The sequence below is a fragment of the Euprymna scolopes genome, chromosome 26 (genome assembly GCF_053919585.1).
Source record: "Euprymna scolopes isolate OS-2025 chromosome 26, ASM5391958v1, whole genome shotgun sequence".
Lineage (NCBI taxonomy): Eukaryota > Metazoa > Mollusca > Cephalopoda > Sepiida > Sepiolidae > Euprymna > Euprymna scolopes.
The window spans coordinates 100,660,845-100,686,843 of NC_136507.1; the positions used below are offsets into that span (position 1 = coordinate 100,660,845).

A 25,999-nucleotide genomic window follows, 5' to 3' on the forward strand; every position below is an offset into this window, starting at 1 on the left:
CTAAAACTGCACAGTTTGATCATTTTCACCAGGATTTGAGGTCCCTGGGGACTTTTGGGGCTAAATGGAGGGGGGCAAATGCTTAACTTAGTCATGTTTTATGCTTCGTTCACTGTGCACTCACAGGTGACCATGCTTGCTTCATTTATTTATGTCTAAAGTCAATTATATCGAGAATGTCTTAAAATATAGACGAAACATTGGTGAATACATGTAAACAAGTTTCAGTCTTGCTATTCTCATTTCCCTTTACGTTGAATGGAAGTTGACGGTGATCAAGTGGTCAACGATACGAACCGACGAACTTAGTGTTCAAAGTTCGAATCTAGTTCGATCCAGAAAAATTACTTTCATTTCACAAGTAAGCGACCTTTACTTGGTCTTTCCTATAAGTACCCGATGTCTTTCTAGGCAAAAACAAATCAGGCTAGAAAAATATCGAGAAAACCAATAATATTTTGAGAAGAAAGTTTTTGCGGTTTTCAACTTTTAAATTCAGATGAACATATATCGGCTTAAACGAATATTTATTGATCGAAATAAGCACCTCAGAATCGAAACACTTTTGCCAACGCAAAACAAGTAAAAATCCTGCGTTCTGATAGCGATGAAGTCGCTGTAAGCGTTTTTGATATCGCTTAGACTTTTTAGGCATTTCTCACGCAGAATATTGTCGAGATGCTTGAAAAAAAAATGGTAGTCGCTAGGTGAGATGTCTGGAGGGTATTGCGGTTGAGAAAGAGTTTTGTAGGTTAATTTGGTCAACTTCTGCATAGGTGGTTTAGCAACTTGAGATCGGACATTTTCTTGAAAGAGAATTGGGCTATTTCTGATGATTAATGATGTGTGTTGTTCTTAAAATTTCTATTGCATTTCGCCCTTTTGTTGACAGTACTTCTCCGTTGTAATGGTTTCGTCTGCATTCAAAAAACTCTAATGGATGTGACTAGTGGCAGATCGCGAAACAATCAGCATGATCCTTTTTTGGTGCAACTCTGACTTAGGGTAGTGTTGTGGGGCTTCGTCAGCGTTTAACCACTGAGACGAGCATGGAAAAGAACCCACTTTCATCGGAAGTCACAACCCGGCCGAATAACGCGTCGTTCTTGCTGCGTAATAAAAATAGCATTTTTTTCGGGGGAGGGGGGTTGTCCTTCAGTTCGTTAGGTACCCATTTGTCAAGCTTTTTTGTTTTTCTAATCTCTCTCAAGTCGCGGAAACTATCGCATACGTTACGTCTAACTAATAAGCAAGTTCTCGAACCGTTGTACATGGATTCGCTTCGACTAAGGCTCTTAATTGATCGTTGTCTACACTATTTATATTCAAGACTTTCGCCACCACCGCGAAATTTCTAAAACCACCATTATGCTGTGTGTTCTATAGTGGCTCCTGGGCCAACCACTTTGTTGATATCACGAGCTGTTTCTGTAGGTTTTCGGCCTAGCTTGAATTGGAATAAGAGAATTGTCCATATTTGCTTTTTTCCATCTTGTATTCAACACTCTGAAAAAAAAACATAACTGTTTTAAAACAATTGTAACTTAAACGATATAGATAGGACTGAAAACGCTCTTTAAAATAATATATAGATCGAAGGTATTATAACGAAAGCTTATTTGAAAATAAATCATTTGAAATCCGAATTATAAATTCTGCAAGACGTTTCTCATCAACCTAATCTCTCTCTCTTTCTCTCTTATCTCCTTCTCTCTCTGTGTCTCTCTCTTTCTCTCTCTCTCTCTATATATATATGAATGTAATATATATATATATATATATATATATTTATATATATATATGTATATTACTCACGCTCACACCTAACATGACATATCGCAACTTGGATTTAAAGAAGCTACTATTTGGGACCATGCATAGGGAATATTAAAAAAATGTTGAGTTACGTTACTTTAAACTTCTGCATATCAGTACAGCCACAGAAGCAAGTAGCAGGAAGGGAATTTCAAATTCTAGCTGTTTGATGTAAGAAACTATTAGAGTAGAAAGCTTTTTTGGAATTTAGGGTCCTTAACAGTGAAATTGTCAAATATGCTATTAACCAATATTGTCTTGTTACATTTAAAACGAAAAGAAAAAAAAAGTCACCCATGAAAACGAGAACCTTCCAAATTAAAACCTTGAACTATTATCTAAACTCAAATGTAAATTAATACAAAATTAAGCCGACTTTACAAATTGATAAAATTCATTATTGGATTTTAATTATAAGGAGAAGCTCGAAGATTCAAACCCGATAGATAAAGCAAAAAAAAAAAAAAAAAAAAGAAGAATAGACAAAGAAATAAAAAATAAATAAATAAAAGCACTACCCCCTCCCCAACATACACGCACAACGTCCACCATGTCTTTATGTACCTAGAATTAATGTCTGCTAGCTTCCCATTTCCGATATGACCTAAAGAAGGATAGGTCGCATTACTCTTAAGCTAAGGTTAAAAAATGTTTCCATCTAACTTTTTGAAATCTATTTTGTGCTAATTACCGCTAACTGTTTTCTTATTGCAGCTTTGACTTAAAAACTCGTAACTTAATTTTACCTATCTTGTCTTGCTTCTTTTTTTTCTTTTTTGTTCTGAAATCTTTTTTGTCAAATATGTTAACCACTATTGTCTTGTTACATGTAAAACGAAAAGAAAAAAAAAGTCACCCATGAAAACGAGAACCTTCCAAATTAAAAGCTTGAATAATTATCTAAACTCAAATGTAAATAAATGCAAAATAAAGCCAACTTCACAAATTGATAACAGTTCATTATTGGATTTTAATTATAAAGTAAAGCTCGAATGATTCAAACTCGAGATAAATAACGCCAAAACATCCCCACATTAATATGGGAGGGGAGATTATTTTCAAACAGCGTCCTGAATTGATAATTGAGCACCGGACTAAGTAGATATTGATAAGTCTCTCGTACCTATTCCATTTTTTTAATGGAGAGTAGATAATGCAGTGGATGTGTTATTGGCAGCTCCAGTAACTCTCGCTTCTCTTTTTTGTCCCTCAGTCCTCATTCAAATGAGTGATTTTTTCTGACAAAGCATGAAGAAGCTGCTTTCCATGTCTGTAGTACTTGGTGAACAGTAGTCTAAGATGTCGGAAAATTTTCTGTCTCTATGTCTATCCTTGTGGCCATGTCACTGGTAAGGGTGCTGAAGGTAAACGTTTCATTTGGGCTGACGTTATCCGCCTGATAGTCGGGGACCCGAACATTGGATTAACCACTAAGGAGGCTGTCCTATCAGCAGGTGCAAAGTACTGGGGCTGCTGTATTGTCATTTGGTGAATGGATTCTGGACCATGCAGTAGTCTTTGCTGGGGACTCTCGATGTCATGCAAGTGGGTAATGGTTAAGACTTTACCTTATCATGTGCTACATTAAAAAATTCTGTCCTTTTCTCCCTTACTTTCCCTCTCTATCCTGCTCTAATCAACTATGCGGACCTGTTTCACAAATCCCAAAACCAAATATGAAATATCTCCAGAAAAACACTCGAACAAATCTAGAACCCCGTCTTCCAACATAGACCCCTACTACCTTGTCTCCTTCTCCAACATAAGGAGTCTACGTTCCAACCTTCCAGAGGTTGAAACCCAATTACAGGAGACGAAACCGGACATATTCTTTCTAAGCGAAACTGGAATAGGGCCAACCACTTCCCTAGATGAGTTCATAATTAACGGATACTCTAACTTAACATCTAAATCTGACCCCCAAGATAGCCATGGGCATGGAATATGTACCTACATAAAAGATGGCTTCCCGTGTGAAAGGGATATCTTTAGAGAAAATCCTAATTTACTTTATATGTGCTTCCAGATTGCATTTGCTTACACCACTGCATTTATATTTGCCCTCTTTCGGCCCCATAACAGCGGAGTTACTATCTTTGAGACTATATCTGAGAAAATAGACCACATCCTGTCTGCACATCCCTCGGCTAACATTCACATCTGTGGTGACTTCAACGTCCATAACATGGAATGGCTGACACACTCAAATAAGACAGACGATGTGGGGAGGTTCTGTCATGATTTTGCCATTGATTATGACCTCACTCAGATTGTTCGCGAGCCCACCCGTGTGCCCGATACTACAGGCCAATATGCAAGCCTTCTAGACCTTTTTCTCTCAACTTCCCCTGAGCTATATTTATGTGTCGTTCTTTCTCCGCTCCGTCGTATCAGTTAAGATAAAAATGAAATATAATAAGTCCTCAGACGTACTCCTCCACAGTACTGTATACCGATAGTCCATGGCTGTATGGGATAGCTTCCGTACATTCATATCTGATCTATCTCTGCATTCCATATTTAAAAAGGATGTATCCTCTATAGTATCAGACCTGACCGAATGGTTAATTGTAGGCATAGACCGATTCATACCATCTAAAAAATTCCAACAAAAACCTAACAGCCAGCCATGGTTCTCCCCAGAATGTGCTGCTGCGATTGTACACAGAAATCACTTTTTTCATTGCTACCAACGTAATAGATGCACTGAGACTTAAGCTGCCTTCAGGAATGCCAGCAAACACTGTGAAAGAGTAATAAAAAATGCAAGAGAGCTATATGCTCAATCCGTTAAATCCAAAGCAGTTGATCAGCGGCTTGACTCCCACCAGTTTTGGCAAATAACAAATAGGATCTTATAGAATTTTATTGATAGTACACACATGAAACTCTAGTCCCCTTCGAAGTAATCTCCTCCGGTTGCAATGCACTTTCTCTACCATTCCAACAACTTCTAGAAGGCCCCAGTCGAATGTCATCTTGTATGAGCGTGTCAATGACCTCCGCAATAGCATTTTTCATCTTCTCATAGCGACAGTTGCTAAGGTTTTCCTGGAGCTTACGGATTAATCAAAAGTTACGAGGCGCAAGGTCGGGATTATTGGGAGGGTGAGGAAATATCTTGATGCCCATCTTAATCAAATAGTCTCTGACAAATCTGGGGTTGTGGACAAGTGAATTCGCGCAAATCTTCTGCATCTAAAGTTCCTGAAGAATAATTGTGTGTACAGTTCCTAAACTGACATCCAACTGTGCACTCATTATGTCTATAGACACCCGGCGGCTCTTATCCATGAAATTTTTTATTTGTCCAATCAACTCTGGTATTCTGAATTCCTTACTCCTCCCACACCTCTCATCATCCTTCACAGACTCCCTGATCCTTGAATGTCTTATGCTACTCAAAAACTGATGCGTGATTCATGCAAAAAGATTTAAAAGCAGTCTAAAGTATTTCATACGTTTCTGTTACATTTTTTCTAAGTTTAAAATATAATTTTATTGCATATCGTTCTTCTAACGTGCCCTCACGTCCAGATTGCATTTTTGAAATTCACAAGTTGTGACAATCAATTGTAGCTGTTATTTTATTACCTGAAATTATAAAAATTGGTCAGTCATCTCATAAGATGTATAGCAATAACATACTGAATTTTCAAGAGTTTGCGACAATTTTAAATGCTTATACAAAAAATTCTGAAAACTTATTGAAGGCACCTCGTACGCACCTAGAAAATGAGGTCATAAAATCACACAGTAATATGGGACAAGAAGGAGAAAGAAGCAACCTTTCTAGAAGTCAGTGCACACAATGATGCTGGTTAGACAAAGCTGAGAGAGAAAAGATAACGAAATAACAAGGTCTTATGTATGACATGACAAGAAATTGGAATCTTGAGATCTCTATCATTCCACTTATTATAGGAGTAACCGGACTCATGAAAAATAATTTCAAAAACTATCTGAAAAATATACTCGGTGAACAAAGTGCAAGAGAGATTCAAACAATTTTTACTTATAGGGACCGTCAAAGTCTTTAAAAAATCTCCCGGTTGAAATACCTGAGTTAGTGTGTGAATGTTTGGTATTTGGTAGGATGCCCCGTCCCCAACTTGAACAAACTGATGAGACAATTTTTAAGTTTACTGATGTATATTTTTAAGAAAGGTGTAATTAAAAAAAAATCAACCAAATATGCAGTACAATTAGAAATTACTAGCGGAGATATCTGCTTTGCTGATACATTAGTCAATCAATAATATGAAGGCAAGTTATCTCTGTGTGTATGTCCAATAAAAATTTTTAAATTACAAAACAAAGACCCAAAAAGTTGGTATATTCATAATCAGTGTCACCGGAATGACTAATATCTAACCTTTAGAAAACAATATTCACTTTTTGACGCATAATTTTAAACTACGAACTAAGGAGAAATAACATAACTTTTTCATGGAGTTATTTCCCCTATGTGAATTCATTCTTCATAAAAGATCCATATAAAGGAATGGGTGTGTGTTTGTATCGAGGGAGAGAGCGAGAGAGAAAAAGACGGAGGGAGAGAGAAAGAAAGAGAAGAATTGGCTAGGCGAGGATAAAATGGGGGTATGGAGGCGGGAGAAAGACAAGGGAGGAGGAAAGATAAAAATAGATATCTTAATATAAATATGTTATACTTTTGTCTCAGATAGCACCGCTAGTATATGTAACGGTAGAAGAATAGATGAATATTTACATACCCACGTATTTATTTATTTCAATAATCTAGAGAGGTAAATGATGTTCCCAGGGCTCTGAACGTAAAAGAATGGGCTGACAAGATATAGCTAATTAGTAATTTCGATTTCTCTCTCTCTCTTTGTCTTTCTCTCTTTTTCTCCAATCATTATTTGGGACAAAGATAATGATAAATACATGAGCACTGCTTTTCATCTGTTTTTAAAGACATGACTAAGAAGTTGTTGTAAGTAAATGGAATTCCCTCAATCAGAGAGGATAACGTAAGGAGCGCAAGCAAGAGGAAAGACAAACAATCAAACTATGCATAATAATTTGCTGGATTATGGTCGGACAATGTCAGGTTTTCTGAGTACCAAACGAACCAGCCTCTGAGGTAATGCACCCTAGATACTGGCCAGGAGCTGTGCATTAATGGCCAGACAAAGGAACAAAGAATTCGGTCAACATAAATAAGCGACGGACACAGGGAGAACAACAGCCAGAGAGATGAGTCAGGCAGACGCGTGTGTGATCGTATTTCGTCGGAAATGCGCCGTCTTATTCGCCCTCTCTCTCTCTCACTCTGTAGCACCTGTCACACGCCACTAGTCGAAATGTCAAAATAAAGACAGTGTTTTCATAAACTGAGTGAGTCGCTGAATTATTAATAATATACATCCGTACGTATATGAAAAAAGTGTACCTGGAAATTATGCATGCGTTTGCCAGCAACTTAGCACATAATAAAGAAAGTGTATTTTAATGTTTCAGTGTAGATCAATAACTGCAAACGAATACTGTTTCTGCAGATATTCCATAAATTTCGTTTGTCGTATTAACTATAAAGCGATAGCAGCTAGGTATAGATGGAAAATGGCATTAGGTAATTATTTATCACAGTAATCTTAAGAGTGATTATTGTTCTTAAGGTAATGGTTTATGTTTCGGTGTTGGTTCCGAAGATTTTTTCAGTGTACCTTTTCAAGTTACATACTCGTATAAATGTATTTCTGTATGGTGCAATGACGATGACCGATTGACGAACTGGGTGTTCCAAGATCGAATCCAGTTGATTCCACAAATCATTTTCATTTAGTATATTCATAATTTTCACAGGTCCCTACTGTAATAGCCAATGTCTTTCTAAAAGAAATTCTGAGTAGAAAAACACAGAGGAAACCAATGCCAACCATAGGAACTTCAGATTCATACGATATGGCAATGATTTCTTCGTTTACGGTTGAGGATGCTTTCAGATGTTTATGCAATTGCTTTGCGCATCTCGTTTCGAGTTGTGCGAGAAACTGAGTTATATTTTCGGCGATTTGCAACAATAAACCTTCACATGGTTTCATATTTCAACGTTTAATGACAGTGAATCACAATGTTATCATAACTTCCATATTTTAGCGGGAATTCTAATCTTTACCACGTGTTTACATGTTTGTATTGTCAGTGTAGAAAATATTGAAGCCGTTTTTTTTATTTTCTTCAATTAAATAAAAACATGTCGATCATATATAAAGACATTTGCTTTCTTTTCAATAATTCTTGCGATTTGGCAATGATTCACTAGGTTTTTATATTTTAAAATTAATAATCGAATCACTACAGAATTAATAGTGATAAATGCGTTGTTTTAATTATGCATCTTTTGTTTGTAAAGAAATAAGTTAAATTTACATATATCAATAAGAAATATAGATTACGGATGAATTTACAGAAAAGTTACACAAAAGCTGAAATAAAGTCATAAAATTCTAACGGAGGATAAATATGACAAACTATTATGAACGACGTATCGAAAGTAATGCCGCCTTTTATTTACTCCGCCTGAATAGATCAAATGATATTTCAGATTGCATTGTCATTATGACTGAAGTTCTGCATACATAACCTTAAAGTTTAATCTCTCTGTTGCAGATATTGACGGTGTCTGCCTCTAATATTACACCCAATATCATGAACGTGAGTCGGAAGCAGTGAAGCATCATTGACTTTCTCTATGTCGAAAAAAATGAACTGATCAATATTCACCGGCACCTGCTGAACGTTTACGTAGCCGATGTAGTTGAGCACAGCATAGTAAGGAGATGGATTCGTAAAATTCAGAGTGGCAACAGTGATATGAGTAACAAAGCTCTATAGATTTTTACGACCGAGGCATCAAAAGAGGGTGGCGAAGGGGTATTGTAATGGTGGTGACTGTGTAGAAAAATAAGTTCTTAGGCACAAATAGTCGCTCCTTTTAATGATACTACTCTTGTCTTCGTATCGCTTCAACGTTTTAGTTTTTGAGTTAAAAATAGACATTACTTTTGGAACGAACTTTGTATATTCGGCAAGTTGTCATTTTTTATTTGTATTTTTTTTTTTAGTCGATGTTCTGAGAAATCAAGGGACCCCATTCTGGGGCTAACACTTGATCTTTATTTGACACATAGGTATTCGAATATTCCATTAAAGTCTCCTTTACGTCTTAAACAAGGAGTTAGTTCGGAATATATTTTTCCTCTCCAATTGACCATTTAAATATGTTACAACATACCTTTCATTTAGTCTCTTGGTCTTACTAGATTGCAGGACAAGAATTCATCTAATCTGGTTGAGTATCCAGCTTTGTTTAGTTAATTGAGGTAACATCACTTGAAGAAAGTGATCATTTCCTTGTGGGTTATCCATATTGACGAGATCTTAATTGGGCCGCGAATACTATGTTAGTTCGAATATTTAGTTAGGGTGTACTTGCAGGAAATCGTATCTTTATGCTATTTTTTCATGACAAACTTTCGCACCGAGAGACCTTAACCGCTCGAGGATAGTGTTTAGTATACATTTAAGTTCTTTCTAAAGTTGTTTGTGTGCATGTGTTCAGGTAAAAGTTCAAAACTACTAAACGAAAACCAACAAAGTTTATATAGTCTTGATCAGCGTTGGTTAATAATATCAAAAAAATTAAAACATTCATTATTTTACCCTAAATTAATACAAATTTTGTCAGAGGATGTAACTACAACTACTACTACAACTATAAAGAATTAACTTTGATTCTTTTATGGAGTTAATTCCTCTATACCAACTCATCTATAAAGAAATCTACATCAAGGAACGCGTGTGCATATTCAGAGAGAGGAATAGCTGGGCGAAAAGAAGAGAATGATTAGGAAAAACGAAGGTTGCGAAAGAGAACAAGATTGAAGTTTTAATAAACTTATGTAACACTTTTGCTATGGACAGCGATAGGTGACCTGTTATTATTCTAAAATAAAAATCACATTTTAAATAATTTATTTGTATAATTACGTGACAAAACTGTTTTAAATTTTCACCTACGATGAAAAAAAGCCGGGAACGTTCTAATTTGTTCACCATTGTCATACAATTTAATGGTGCTTATTTTTTTATTTTATTTTTGTTGTAATTTTACCCCAATCAAGGCACATTGCCACTTTGCTGTAGAGGGCTACTATCAGGGACATAAGTCACAGGGGTACTATGTGGAGAGTTCGGCAGCAAGATGTTGGTTCACGTTACACTTGAAATTCTGCATATCAGTACAGTTGGGGAAGCAGGAACCCGGAAGGGAATTCCAAAGTCTAGCGGTTCTGGGGGAAAAACTACTGGAGTAAAAGGCTCTCTTACATCTAGGGATCTCAACTGTGAAGGGGTGAGATTTTGCTGCTTGTCGGGTTTGTCGGGGGTACTTACGTTGAGGGGGCACAATTGCTTGCAGTTCGTCAGAGCATTCACGATTGAAATACTTGTAGAACAGGTAGAGGGATGCAACAAAACGTCGATGGGACAGAGGTTGAAGCTTAGATGACAATGCATGAAAAAATAAAAGCAAAAACGTCAGAAGTACCCTCTTCTTGCCCATGGAATGCTTCACTAGAAGGACAAACGCCGATACCCCTGTCTGCAGTAGCGGTTCAGGATGTTGCAGAATGTTTTTGAATGGATCAAGAACTCCGACTTTGATTTTTAGTGAGGATCAACTCTGAAATATTTTCTAGTGTGTGATTGTTACTGTAAGACAGTAGGGATTTTGAACCTGGTGTTTTTCTTCTCTTCGATGGGTTGTCTTCCCAGACTGATGACGCTCAGCTATACAAAACTTTTCCGAAGTGTTTTTAGACACTAGTCGACTCACCTTCAATCTCCTGCTATAACTACTGCAGTTACACGATGCTTTAAAACAATTAACTAAGCAACACATTAATGGACTGATGTTTCATTTCGTTTATTAGGAGAAAATAATATGCATTCTGACGCGAAATGGTGACTCGACGTGATGTATGTTGGATCTATAGCATCACTTTCACTATGGATGTTGGCAACCTTCATGTGATCTCTCTTGCGTGTACCTTATTCTAAAATAGCAATTATAGAAACCAATGCTAATAATAGAATCAAGAAGGTAAAATGGACTTCGCATGTTGATGGATGCGGAAAGCAGAAAGGGCAATATGACCCAGCGATGTTTGACATACTGTCAAACCACAACGGTCAACCGCCCTCTACTTCCCTTGTTTGTCTGATGACTAAACAAGAGTCGTCGATATTCCTACTGTTCTTCATTAATGCGACTGTAAATCTGTATTTAATTATGAAGTATTCAAGCTAAAAATTATTTTCGATCAGTTGAAAGAGATATCTAATTGAATAAAGAAAAGCAAATTCGATAATCAATTTATCTCATTTGAGAAGAGAAATTGTAAAAAGTGTATTTTTAGTCCAATTTGCGTTTATTGGTTTTTATTAATGAACGCAAATTGAAATCAATCGAGCAATGGACACGAATCAAGTATGATAAATGCCATTCTTATATTAAAAATCAATGAATTGACATTGGTTTCTCAGGGGCTTTTTTCCTATAGATAATAACCATTCAATTTCATTCGTATTTCTTGATCGACCTATGACTTTTTTCTTCATTTTAATTAGTCAAACTAGATGTAGTCTATAATTTACTTACTTAATGTCTGTTTGTTAGCGTTATATTTTTTAACTGTATGCTATTCGAACCCTTTTTTATTTTATGTAATTTCTACCAATCTGTGATTTCATATATATCTTTTACGAGCTGACAGTAGTAAAGTGGTTAACGACACAAAACTAACAACCTGGGTAAAGCTATTATTGTTTCGAACAATATCTCCATGAAACGATCGTCAGAGAATTTGAGTTGACTGCTTACAACATGATCGGTAATTTGGAAACTGCCGCCTGCATTAACTCAATAACACGTATTGATAACCCAGGCGTGAGAGTGCATCGAAGACCACTCAAATAACCTTTATCCTTGAATGATATCCGGGTCTTTCATAAGCGGTGACTCCTATGTAAAAAATAACGATTCCTTCCAAAGAAACAACTTGTATTCTCCGGTTATATTTTTATATTTTTATTCCAAATGTTTTCTTTTTGGAAGGTTGCACGTGTCTTATATTCTGATTCCCCCGTCGTACAGGGCCAAAAGGTCATGTCGCTATTTGACTCGCGTCTCAAACTCTCCAACTATTTGTTTGTCTCTGTGTATCTGTCTGACTTATCAGTGACATACTCTGCCTATACTACTACTATTAGCTTGTTATTACATCATTCAACTCACATCTTTTAACATGTGACTTTTAATCACGTTACCTCTATTTAAATCTGTTATTTTTTAAACATGTTTGTTCGATTATTAAAACATTCAATAAGTCATGCTCGCATTCTTGGTTCCTTAATTTGTTGTTCTATTAATCTGCTTCAAATTCAAAAACTATAAACATTTTTGTCTTTATACGCAACAGATTTTGCGTTAGTGTGAGGGTTTGGGTTAGTGTGAGGGTTAGGGTTACCGACAAATAATTATGTTCTTTAGTCTAACATTTTAACTTTTAATAACAATAGTCTATTTCCTAAATATACTACTAGCAAGGTAATCCGATGTTGCCCCAGCATTGTCTAACAGATTCTGTTGCCGTCTATAGAATCGATTATTAGAAACACATCCAATCTATTATGAGCATTTAAGCACTAATGCAGACAGAGATATAGGGTGACTCCAAAATTACCAAATACAAAATCTTTAATAAAATTCGTAATCATTTCTGCAATCCAGTAATATGTACTAGAAATCTAACTTCAATCTATGTGTTATTTTTTTCACTTATCCGAGGTGGGGCTGTCTCAGTGATAAAAAACACGGACTGAAGACCTAAGTATCTCAAGTTCGAATTAAGTTCGTTCCATGAAAATCACATTCATTTAGGATATTTGGCAACATTCACGTGGTTCGTCCTGTAAGTAGTTTATGTCTTTCTTGAAATAATAATGGCTAGAAATATATCGGGGAAACCAATGCCAACAATAGAACTTCAGATACGATGAGGATTATCTAGGGTTTTTCATTAGTGCCAAACAGTATTTTCCAGCTGACTACAGTAAACAATGGGATAATATCGTAGTAATCGTTAGTAGTGGAAATTTGGTAAATTGGATAACTTAAGTGGACAGTTCATCAAGAATTTGTTTACGTTAGACTTTAGACTACCAAATTGTAGTCAGCTGGAAAACGGGCAAAGGGAAGAGAGTTTCACAGGCGTGCAGTTCTAAGAAAGAAGCTTTGTTCATAGAATCTACTTTTAAGTTTAGGCACAGATAAAGAGTTGGGAAAATTATTGACAGTGGTTTCAGTTAGACAAGTGTTTTTTGTGAAAGTTTGGCGAGGAGGAATCATAGATTGAAGCTCAGACGAGAACTTGCTATGGAAATAACGATAAAACAGAAACAGACTCGCAAATCTCTTCTGTGTGAAAGTTGCAGGGTAGAGAAAAGGGCACCCCCCAATAAGCTACGAAGTCTATTTTGAACTTTGTCAAAACAGGATGAGCTGCTTCAAGCAGCTGCTGCCCATATGTGGCAACAGTACTCCATCCTTTGAAGTACTTGGCTTTTATATAGATAGAGAATTGCATCAGAAGTGAGATATCTACTGGAGCGATAGAAAGATCCCATCATTTTTGTAGCTTTTGCAGATTCGTCACTCAAAATCCCAGATAAATTAAGGTAATCTTTCCTTGTTTGGCAAAACGTCCAACTCAAAGAAAGATGTTTCGTCCCTTTGTTGTTAGGAATTGTTTTTTTTTTTTTTTTTACTAAATGCCATATTTCGTGTTGAACTGTATCAATGTGTGTAATATATATATATATATATATATATATATATATATATATATAAACAGTTATATATATATATATAAACAGTTACACACACACATCTACAAGGAAGATTTCGAAACACTAGACGACACGAAGAAACTCATTATATCCGACGCCCATTGCATACACACCTTACACCCCACCAACATAACATAAAGTAAATCTAGGGCCGTGCTCCCCTTAAAGGGAATACAATGTAACGCACACTTTCTAGTGCCTACGTAATACATCCATGACACACTATAGATATCTTTTCTGAAGTAATAAATTTTGAGTTGACCGAAACTAAAAAATTCAGTTGTTAAATCTGTTGAATATGTTTGGTGTTGAAAGAAATTTGCATCTTAATTGTTTTTTGTGTTCTCTGGCTAAACAGACTAATACATATAGTGGGGTGTTGTGTTCGTTGACCAAGTGAAATAGCACGTGTAACCAAAGTTTCTTCCTTTCGCTTTCTTCCGATAAGTTTGAAATGTCTGTGGAGAGTTAAGCAGGACGCTGGAAATATCCATAGAGAGTTGAAGAGGATGCTTACAGTTTTTCTGCCAGTTACATTTTATTCAGATTAAGTTATTTTTCACAATATTATTTGTCAGATATGTCACACTCGCCATTTCTTGCACATTTTGTGGCATATACAAGACTTCACATCATTCGCACACGTCACTAAAGTTACCTGATCTTGCATGAAAAATATGAAATCGAATAGTGTTTAACATAGTTCAACACTTATAACTAATTCCTTTATCGCTACTTTTTATTTTTACTCATCTTTCAGACTGCACCTCCATTCTCTCTGATAACTGGTTCTGTTTCCGAGAAAGAAAATAATTCTTTATATATATATATATATATATATATATATATATATATATATATATATATATATATATATATTGATAATAGGCCACTACATATTAAGGCCTAGAAGATAACTATGGACAATCACTGGATAATCACTGGACAATGCGGGGGAGGGCAGAGCGGTAGCTCTAGATATATCTAAGGCTTTTGACAGGGTATGGCATGAGGGTCTCCTCAGGAAAATTAGATCATACGGTATCACTGGTAGAATACTTAACATAATTAGGTCCTTCTTAGATAAGAGAAACATCAAGGTAGTCCTCGACGGTCGTACATCTAAACAATATGATATAAATGCGGGAGTGCCCCAGGGGTCTATCCTTGGACCTTTATTGTTCCTGATATTCATAAATGACTTCCCCGATAATATTGCCTCTGAGATGGGTATATATGCTGATGACACTACACTCTATAACAGGCACGACAGGAAGACGAATGAACACCTTTCTAAATAACCCTTATCCCTGAGTGGCTTCCGAGCCTTGATAAGTGGTGACAACCGTGTAAAAAAAAAGAAATAGCAGAAACACTAGAGGAAGACCTCCAATCTGTAGTGGAATGGGGGCAAAAATGGTTGGTCACATTCAATGCCTCCAAGACTAAACTAGTTTCATTCAATAATTACAAGAAACCTTCTCTACCACATATAGCAATGGCCAACGACTCTTTATCTGAGAGTACATCTTTCAAACTCCTTGGACTAACGTTCACAGGAAACATGAGTTGGAGCAATTACATTGAAGGCATCGCCAGGACCGCTGCAAGAAAGGTGGGCTCTCTCTACCGTGCTAGACAACTACTAACACCCGAAAGTATCCTGTACCTCTATAAGGCCACCATTCGCCCATGTATGGAGTACTGCTGTCACATTTGGGCTGGTGCATCTGCTACTTGTCTCTCGCTCCTTGACAAGGTTGAAAAGAGAGTCGCAAACCTGATAGGCCCTGAACTGACATCTAAGCTTCAGCCTCTGTCCCATCGACGAAATGTTTTTACCGTTTTCTTTTCACGCGCCTTTTACTTCTAAGAGTGAGTGATTTTAGAAAAGACGCAATAGCAATCGCGTATTTTATTCATACAATGGCTCAACTTCGAATTCTATCACGCTTGGCCATCAGACTGATTATTTATTTATTTTGCTTTTATCCCCTCCAAACAAAGCACAGTGCAACTTGGACGTAAAAGGGGTTACTATTTGAGACGATATCTCTTTAGATATGGTCTCAAATAGTAACCCCTTTTACGTCTTTTACGTTTTTTACCCCTTACACTGTGCAAGGAGTTAGGCAGCTAAATGTCTGTGCACATTATTTTTAAACGTCTGCATGTCTAAACAGTCTTGAAAGCAGGAGATCAGGGAAAAATTCCAATGTTTAACAGTTGAGGGGGACAAAGGAGTAGACGGCTTTTCGATATCTAGGGATCTCTATTGTGAAGGGGTGGAATTTTGTTGCTTGTTAGATTAGTCGGAAGTGTTTGCATCAGTGGCTACATGTGCTATGAGTTCGTCAGAGCATGTTCAATTAAAGCACTTGTAAAACAAGCACAGGTATGCAACGTTGCGGTGATGTGACAGTGGTTGGAGTTTTGTTGATAATGCGGGACCTACTATGGTGAAGACTCTTTTTTGGAGAAGGAGAGTAAAAGACGTTAAGAGAGAGAGATAGAGAGAGAGAGAGAGAGAGAGAGAGAGAGAGAGAGAGAGAGAGAGAGAGACTAGTGGCATATGCACCAGCCAAGATCTGGCAGCAATACACTATGTATAGGGGAATGATGGCTTTGTAGAGATATGACGATATTTCCAGGATTGAGTAATTTTCTAACACAGTAGAGACAGAGGGTCAACATTCTCTAGTAGAATTCATTATAGATTGACGTGGTCTTCACTCCATCAGAACACCTGTTTGGGAATCTATTTTATCGAATTAGGCTACTGTTTATCATATTGCAAATACACCGACACATCTCTTACTGTACAGGATTGAATAATCGAATTAATAGAGAATAATGATTTTCTTTGTGTGTAGGAGAACAAATGAAAAAAAAAACTCGTGCGCAAGAAATAGAGAGGGAGAGAGAGAGAAAGGTAGAAAGAAAGAAAGAAAGAAAGAGAGACAGAAGTGATACAGAGAAACATCTCTTTTTTTCCTGTGAAAATATGTTAGTTTTCTAATTTTGCGACCTAGTTAAAGAACAAACAACAGAAACAAATAAAACGAAAACCAAACAAAACCTAAACCGATTTTATTGGTTGCTTTTACGACTTCATCAAACACAAAAGATGAAGGATCTATTTCACACATAAAGGAAAAACAGAATGAAAAGCTAGTGCACCAACTTCTTTGTTTTCGTATTTCGTTTATTGTTTGCCGCCTACTCTTTATTAGGTGCCGCCTTCGGATGAAACTAACTTAATTTCCGGACATTTGACATGGAATTCTGTTGAACTAGCTTTTATACTAGTGAAAGAAAACAATTCGCATTCAAATATGTTGGAACCTATGTGGGTAATAATCCTCTTCTGATGATATGGTCTACTTAAACATTCCAGGAAATTATCTATTATTTTATGACAGTTTATGAGAAAATATACATCGCACTGTTATGTGTGCAAGATGATATTCAACACTGTTACGATTTTTAACAGTTTTTTTCATTAATTCTTCACGCTTATATATATATATATATATATATATATATATATATATATATATATATTAAGTTATAAAAATATATATATATATCAATGAAGCTACACAGAATATCCCGCGTTTACACCACGCTATGATTCGTCAGGCTTATCTCCCGTTTTATATACGCACGTTCTATTTAGTTTTAGTTAACCAATCAGCTTCCTTGTTTCCACCGCGACCCTCCTAATCACCCAATGGGCAGGTGTTACAAGACAAAAGCCCAGTTTACCTTAGGTTCAACCCTTCCTTTGTGTGTGATTTTTTTTAGCGAGAAGCGTAGATATCTAGTGATCTGACCTATTTTAACCTAGGTGTGGTTAAATGTGATTTTCTTAAATATTATGTTAGTTTATATATATATATATATATATATATATATATGATAATTTATGTATATGTATGATTATTTATTCATTTATTTTCTATTGTTATTGTTATTTTTAAAAATTATTTTGTGTCGCTATCGTAGAGTAAATTTTATCCTGTGTACACAGTTGTTCGCTATTTCTCTCCTACAGTTTAATAGATGTTGGGGTCCTTTAAAGTATAGGATAGCAAATTTTTCATGAAGGCATAACTTACATAGATAGTCTAAGTCTCTACATGTGTTTGCTTGTCTTAACATTTTCCATTCGACTACTGGCGAACGTCCGCTTTCTTTGAGTTCCCAGTATTTGTTTGCTTGTGTTGTTTTCATTTGATGTTTTTTTTATTTTGAATGTACTTTTGTGGTCATAATATTAGGTTTTGAAATCTAAATAAGTCATACGTATGCAATATTTTTTGTTATTTGGGTGTTCTTTCACAAATATTGTGGCCTGGTAAACTATGCTTTTGGTTAGATATTTATTTTAAAGTCGTAAAGTGTGAGGGGTCTACAGTTGCCTTTATCTGGTTCATTCTTAGTATTTCTATTTTTATTTCTACTATGGTTGTCGTTGTCCGGAGTGTTTATTATTATTATTATTATTATTATTATTATTATTATTATTATTATTATTATTATTAGTAGTAGTAGTAGTAGTAGTAGTAGTAGTAATGTTGTTGTTATTATTATTATTAATTGTATTATTATTATTATTATTATTATTATTATCATTATTATTATTACTAGTTACATATGGATCCGTTGTGTTAGATTTATTTTTGTCATGATGTCCACTTTTTATTGTTTATTTTGTTATTGTTTTCATTTGTTTTTATTTAATATTTTGCTATTGTGTGCTTTAATTATCATCTCTCTCTCCCACTCTCTCTCTCTTTCTCTCTCTCTCTCTCTCTCTCTGTTTGGATATATCGCGTAGACGTTATTTTATTTGTTTCGTTTTTACGATACATAAATCTTCTTTTCGTTTTTGCGATATATATATATATATATATATATATATATATATATATATATATATTTATATTTATGTCTCGGAAGTAGAGAGAAAAGCATATCTTATTTTTCTTTTATTATTGGAATCTTTTCATTTTTTCCTTGTACACATTTTTGTGGATTTTTCCATGGATTTCTGCCTTTGGATTATTATGGACCATCTTCTTTCAATTACGGGATTTTCTTGGATTTTACTTGTACAAATGGAAATTCTTTTAACTTTCTTGAAGTTATACATTTGGATGTTACCGTCACTGGATTTTTTATCTTCCACCAGACTATCCATTCATGTGTAATCACCTTTTTCTTCACCATATTCCCTCTGCTTCACTTTTTTGTTTTCAAGTAAGATCTTTGACTTACTTGTTGTTTCATCAAATACTTCTGCATGCAAAATCCGATCCCGCATTTTGCTAATTCCTACCCTCTGATGAGAAGGAAAGTATTTCTTCGAAACTCCGTGGATTAATGACTATCCGCTTATCTAGTGTTTCCTTTTCAGATTAAATATGTTTTTAACTCATTTCAAAGTGTTTTTTAACATATTTTTTATTAACTGTTTGCTCATATATATATATATATATATATATATATTTATATATATATATATATATATATACAAATAAAATACCGTCTACGCGATATATACAAACAGTCGTGCGATGTAGTCCAATGGTAAGAGTTTAGGCTTCTTTCCGTGGGGTTTCGAATCTTGCTAGATTCAGCCACTCTGATGAGTCGTAGACGATGAAACACGTGTCAGTGGATAATTATATTTTAAAAACAATATATATATATATATGTGTGTGTGTGTGTGTGTGTGTGTGTGTGTGTGTGTGTGTGTGTGTGTGAATAGAGCTAGAGGGTATATTTTATCTTTTCAAGTCACAAATAAGAGCATACACTCTATGTAAAATTCTCATGCGCTAAAAATATATAGGATCGGTTGTGTGCTCAAGACATGCTTTATTATTCTGAAAGGTTAGTTTTTCATGGCATTTATCATTCCAAAGCAAGAAGACGTATTTATTTCAAACCCATACTAATTTATTCATATGTAAATCTATTACGTCCTACACGCATCTCGTTGAATAGCGAGAATTCACTAAAAAAAATAATATGAAAATGACACAATTTTCAACGAGCGAAACCGGAGATGCGCTGTTGCACAAATTATGCTCTCTACCAAACCAAGTAATGACAATAGGACCATTACCAGCACCAGCAAAATGTATCGCTGGATTGTCACGAATAACAGGGGCGTGCTCAGGATGATGAAAACTAAGTTTCCGGCCACGGTTATGGTCTTTTTCTAGTTTACATTATGAGGGACAGATCTACCACTACACAATTTCGAAATCGGCTTTAAAGTACACATGTACCTAGATGTACTAAAAAATGTGGTGATCCTCTGATACAATCAAGTAGCCGTTGGCAGACTCTAGATGTGGCAGCAGGACTCAGCGCCGGCCCCCAAATCCAAATAGACTAAAGCTGGGCTTTAGAAGGAGTGCTATGACTTTGCACCCTTCTCTCACTATCCTCCGTTCCTTGACGACCTTAATACGCTGGAATACTTCGTTGGTGATACATCGAGAACATTACTAACATGACATCTAACAACACCAAAGCTAGGCTGATCTCCGCAATCCCCCGAGTATCAGCAGAGCTCCCGCAGGTGCTTGTGGAAAAGGCATGCTCCCAGTTCCGCACTCGTATCGAGGCAGTGATTTAGACTGAAGGCGGCTACATTGAATAGATATCAGCTCTAATACATTATAAAGTAACCCGCATTTGTTTTTTCAATAAAAGTTTTAAAATAAAGTTGCAGTGTTGTTTTCTTTAGGGCAACACTTTTATCGTTCCACCTTGTATGTTACAGAAATACTTATTATTTACATACTTCCCATTTTCAGAGAGATGGGACACAAGGTCAGAATGTGGGCCTTGTTAAGTCACCATGCAAGAGATAGCGCACTCTGGTTAGGCAAAAATATCTGAGTAGCAATATCGGCATTTCCCAGTTAAAAATAGTCAAGAATAAATTGCACTCCAAATGCGGGGAGGCGAGGCTTGAGAGGATTAACCGTCTAGGACTACTCAGAACCATACTTCAAACAAACTAAAGAAAGGCCAAAATCAGTCAGAATTACTTACCTCCGTCAGACTGGTATTTTGAGAAAGAGATCTTTGACAGGTAAGAATTGTGTCTTTGAATTTCACAGAAAGAATAAGAGAGAGAGAGAGAGAGAGAGAGAGAGAGAGAGGGGGCGGGTGAGAGACCACATGAAGTTATTTTTTGATATTGTAAATGTATGACTAAATTTTATTTCAGCTAACCAGGAAAATTTTGAGTTTACCCCTTAAATATTAATATCGTATTGTTATATCATATTGCTGGCACTATAGTAACGTTTGCCACTACAAAGCATTCCACAAAAAGAAAGGATTACCATACAAGGACACATGATGCCTTCCAAAAGAAGATCCGAAAAATGTAAATGAAGGGAAATTAATGAATAATTTTATAAACAAATGGATCACTTTACGTATTAGGCTTGCATGTAGAATCGGACCTCATCCATATCCATTGTTTCTTCCAACCACTTGGCAAACATCACACTTGACTTTGAGTGAAGCGTCAACAAGATCCAACTTACATTTTTCATGTCTTCTTTACATCACCAACAAAATAAGGAAAATAAAAAGAAAGTAAAAAAAAACGAAAGGAAGATAAAATGACAAAGTTTTATTTTATGGTTAGAGTGGTTTTATGGTTCCAGAATAAAATTGTTAAAAAAATATTTTTTTAATTTAAGATAAAATTATATAATGTTTTATAAAGTTTTCTAAATGTTTTAAATTTAAATTGATACGAAATCATACAAAACTATACGAAATTATAATTTAAGATAAAATTATACAATGTTTTATATAATTTTCTAAATGATTTAAATTTAAATTGATACGAAATTATACAAAATTATACGAAATTATAATTTAAGATAAAATCATACAATGTTTTATACAGTTTTCTAAATGTTTTAAATGTAAATTGAGACGAAATCATACAAAATTATGCGAAATTATAATTAAAGATAAAATTATACAATGTTTTATACAGTTTTCTAAATGTTTTAAATTTAAATTGATACGAAATCATACAAAATTATACTAAATTGTAATTTAAGATAAAATCATACAATGTTTTATACAGTTTTCTAAATGTTTTAAATTTAAATTGATACGACATCATACGAAATTATACGAAATTATAATTTAAGATAAAATCATACAATGTTTTATACAGTTTTCTAAATGTTTTAAATGTAAATTGAGACGAAATCATACGAAATTATGCGAAATTAAAATTTGAGATAAAATTATACAATGTTTTATACAGTTTTCTAAATGTTTTACATTTAAATTTATACGAAATTATACAAAATTATACGAATTTATAATTTAAGATAAATTTATACAATGTTTTATACAGTTTTCTAAATGTTTTTCATTTAAATTGATACGAAATCATGCAAAATTATACGAAATTATAATTTAAGATGAAATTATACAATGTTTTATACAGTTTTCTAAATGTTTTACATTTAAATTGATACGAAATCATGCAAAATTATACGAATTTATAATTTAAGATAAAATTATGCAATGTTTTATACAGTTTTCTAAATGTTTTACATTTAAATTGATACGAAATCATGCAAAATTATACGAAATTGTAATTTAAGATAAAATTATACAATGTTTTATACAGTTTTCTAAATGTTTTACATTTAAATTGATACGAAATAACTATTATTTATGAACTCAGTAATTGTCGTTTTTTACCTAATATTCCCCTACGTATTTTTTAATTTAAGATAAAATTATATAATGTTTTATAAAGTTTTCTAAATGTTTTAAATTTAAATTGATACGAAATCATACAAAACTATACGAAATTATAATTTAAGATAAAATTATACAATGTTTTATACAATTTTCTGAATGTTTTACATTTAAATTTATACGAAATCATACAAAATTATACGAAATTATTATTTAAGATAAAATTATGCAATGTTTTATACAGTTTTCTAAATGTTTTAAATTTAAATTGATACGAAATTATACAAAAGTATACGAATTTATAATTTAAGATAAAATTATACAATGTTTTATACAGTTTTCTAAATGTTTTACATTTAAATTGATACGAAATCATGCAAAATTATACGAAATTATAATTTAAGATAAAATTATACAATGTTTTATACAGTTTTCTAAATGTTTTACATTTAAATTGATACGAAATTATACAAAATTATACGAAATTATAATTTAAGATAAAATCATACAATGTTTTATACAGTTTTCTAAATGTTTTAAATGTAAATTGAGACGAAATCATACGAAATTATGCGAAATTATAATTTAAGATAAAATTATACAATGTTTTATACAGTTTTCTAAATGTTTTACATTTAAATTGATACGAAATCATGCAAAATTATACGAAATTATAATTTAAGATAAATTTATACAATGTTTTATACAGTTTTCTTAATGTTTTAAATTTAAATTGATACGAAATCATGCAAAATTATACGAAATTGTAATTTAAGATGAAATTATACAATGTTTTATACAGTTTTCTAAATGTTTTAAATTTAAATTGATACGAAATAACTATTATTTATGAACTCAGTAATTGTCGTTTTTTACCTAATATTCCCCTACGTATCGCAAAGACGGGTATCATCGCTAATATGTTCAGTGCTAATGTACTTATTGATCCGCACCATTTGTGAAATAGTATTTTCTAGTTTAATCAAATGATATCTGTTTTTATTAAATTGTAACGTTAAAGTACGGATTAAGTAGAGAACACCATTCCCTCCCCCATGTTAAGAATGGCTTATAAAATAATAACGTTATTATTTCAGCACGGATCAATAAGTGCTCTAGTACCGTATGTTCTTATTTTATTCCACACTCTTAGAAGTGCACGACTGTGGAACTCTCTTCTGTTTTCCTGTTTCCCATCTGACTAAAACTTTGATGTCCTCAAGTCCAAAATAAACAGATTCCTGATAAACCGCCCCTTAAGTAAGACACTTTATCAAATTTCCATTACCAACGACTACTAAGATATTATCCCATTGATTACTGTACACACAATAAACCTTATACCCGAGTGGCTTCCGGGCCTTGATAAGTGGTGAATACCATGTAAAAAATACAAATATTTCGTGTTTTTTTACTATATATTTTTGGAATTATATAGAAGCGGTTAACTCTCCAGTTTTTTTAATTTTATCAGCTAGTTGTATCAGTTTTTCGGAGAGAGTATATTTTGTTTTGAAGAAACAAATCATGAAATAAAACAGTGCTCGAGATGATAAAAATTAAAATGAAATACCACAATCATATCATACCTAAATATTTAATATCGCCGAATCAATTCTCCCCAAATATCAGAAAAATTAACATTTGCAAAATAAAAATTAAAAACAAAATCCGCAAAAAGCAGGTACAACATTTATACATGAATTAATTGATAGATTTAAGAACCATTCTGAAAGGGAGATTGGAGAGGGTGGGTAAAAATGACATACATGTATAAATAGGAAAATAGCACAAGATGAAAATCTTTGCGAATATACACAAATTTATGAAAACGCATGTTTAAGCGTATTGTATGACTGGGCAATGCCGGTTGACCAACTTGTTTATCAATAAACGTTTTATTTTATGCATGTAAAAATATGAAATTTTACTGTTATATATTAAAAAAAAATAAAATGGAAATATAAGCCTCGTGCATTATCTCTGAAATTCCTCTAACAGCACCCCTTTTCAACGGGCTCTATCAACAAAATGAATTCCCTAGACTTCTTGTGTCGTTTTTATATACACCTGATGAAACTGATATAATTAATGGAATGTAACCTCATATCGAAAACCAATGCTATGGGTAGACAGGTCCTACGAGTATGGGAAAACAACTATCCAAGAAAAGGAACACATTTGATTTAAAACCTTCATTATCTTATAGTGATTCCCACTCGTGAGAAAGTCTTCCAGTATCAATGTTTAGGGAAAATCCGAAGCGAAAATCTACAAAACAACGGGAACTATATACATCAACGTTATGGCAACTCCTGCAAAGGGGAGATGACAGTAGATAATGACACGCAGTGAAAACCTAGGTGTAGCAAGTTCGAATCCAGTTCATTACACAGAAACATATTCGGCTATGAATGTTAACAACATTTACGCATTCCTTTCCATAGAACCCGATGTTTTTCTAGAAATAAATCTAACTAGAAAGATAACGGGACAAGGAATGCCAATGATCATTCGAAATGAATATATGACTGATTCTCAACAACTACAATAACTCCTGCAAAGGCATACGGGACATGATATGTGTTTTATGTGTCAATAATGCGGTTAACGCGGTGCTACCTTGAACCAACTTGCGTATGTTCAAGTTAAGTGCAGAGAGGTTGAAAATTTTAAAACTGTCAGGCTTCAAACTCATTGATTTGGGATGGACGCATTACACCTGCATGCTGGCAGGAGTCACGAGGCAGATCAGTGCATATTGAGTGCAAGTTCACTTTAAAATATGTACTTGAAAGTATAAGAGTGACACACGTAAGTTTTTGGGAATCACAGCGAGAGATTTCTTTAGTCAGACTAAAATTAGTTAATCAAAGCGAGAGAATATTGATTCAAGACAATAAAACTGAAAAAAAATAGAAAAAAGAGATAGGAATCGATTCAGTTATGCTCAGGATATCAAGGAAACGAGAGGAATCCGGAATAAAGACCGTTTCCAAACAATAATATCCAAGTTGTGTTTTTGGGAGCATGCATGAATCATCGCGATGGTGGGGGGGCACCGACCAAGGAAAGGAGAAAAGGTACGTCTCGTAAAATCATCTTATAATCTGCATATATGTGACACGCACGCACATGACTGTATACACACAAATGCACACACAAATACAATCGATCACAGCCATGTCTTAATCATATAGACCACACACACAAGAATATAGACACCCATAACGTGTGCTTACTTTCGCAATGGACTAATCTATCGACGTGAAAAAGAGAATTTTACCATTTTTATCTATATTTCTGTCATAAGAAATATCCTCATTTAATTGCATCTTTGTATTACAAAAATGAACGGAATGTGCCGATTGTGGTAGAGAAATACGTATTCATGATTTAATCATCTTAATAAATTATGTATTAAAATATTAACATTGTTACATTTTTATATGAAAAGTTCTGTTTCTCTCTACCC

General features: G+C 34.2%; 1 long non-coding RNA gene across 1 annotated transcript in view; it reads right to left on the reverse strand.

Moving 5' to 3' along the window:
• Window positions 1-275: 275 nt before the first annotated feature.
• LOC145247879 (uncharacterized) overlaps window positions 276-25,999 on the reverse strand; it is an 89,094-nt gene continuing 63,370 nt past the window's right edge. Inside the window, exon 3 of the long non-coding RNA XR_013863295.1 lies at window positions 276-1,506. This is a non-coding gene — a long non-coding RNA (uncharacterized LOC145247879). The remainder of the gene's footprint in view (window positions 1,507-25,999) is intronic.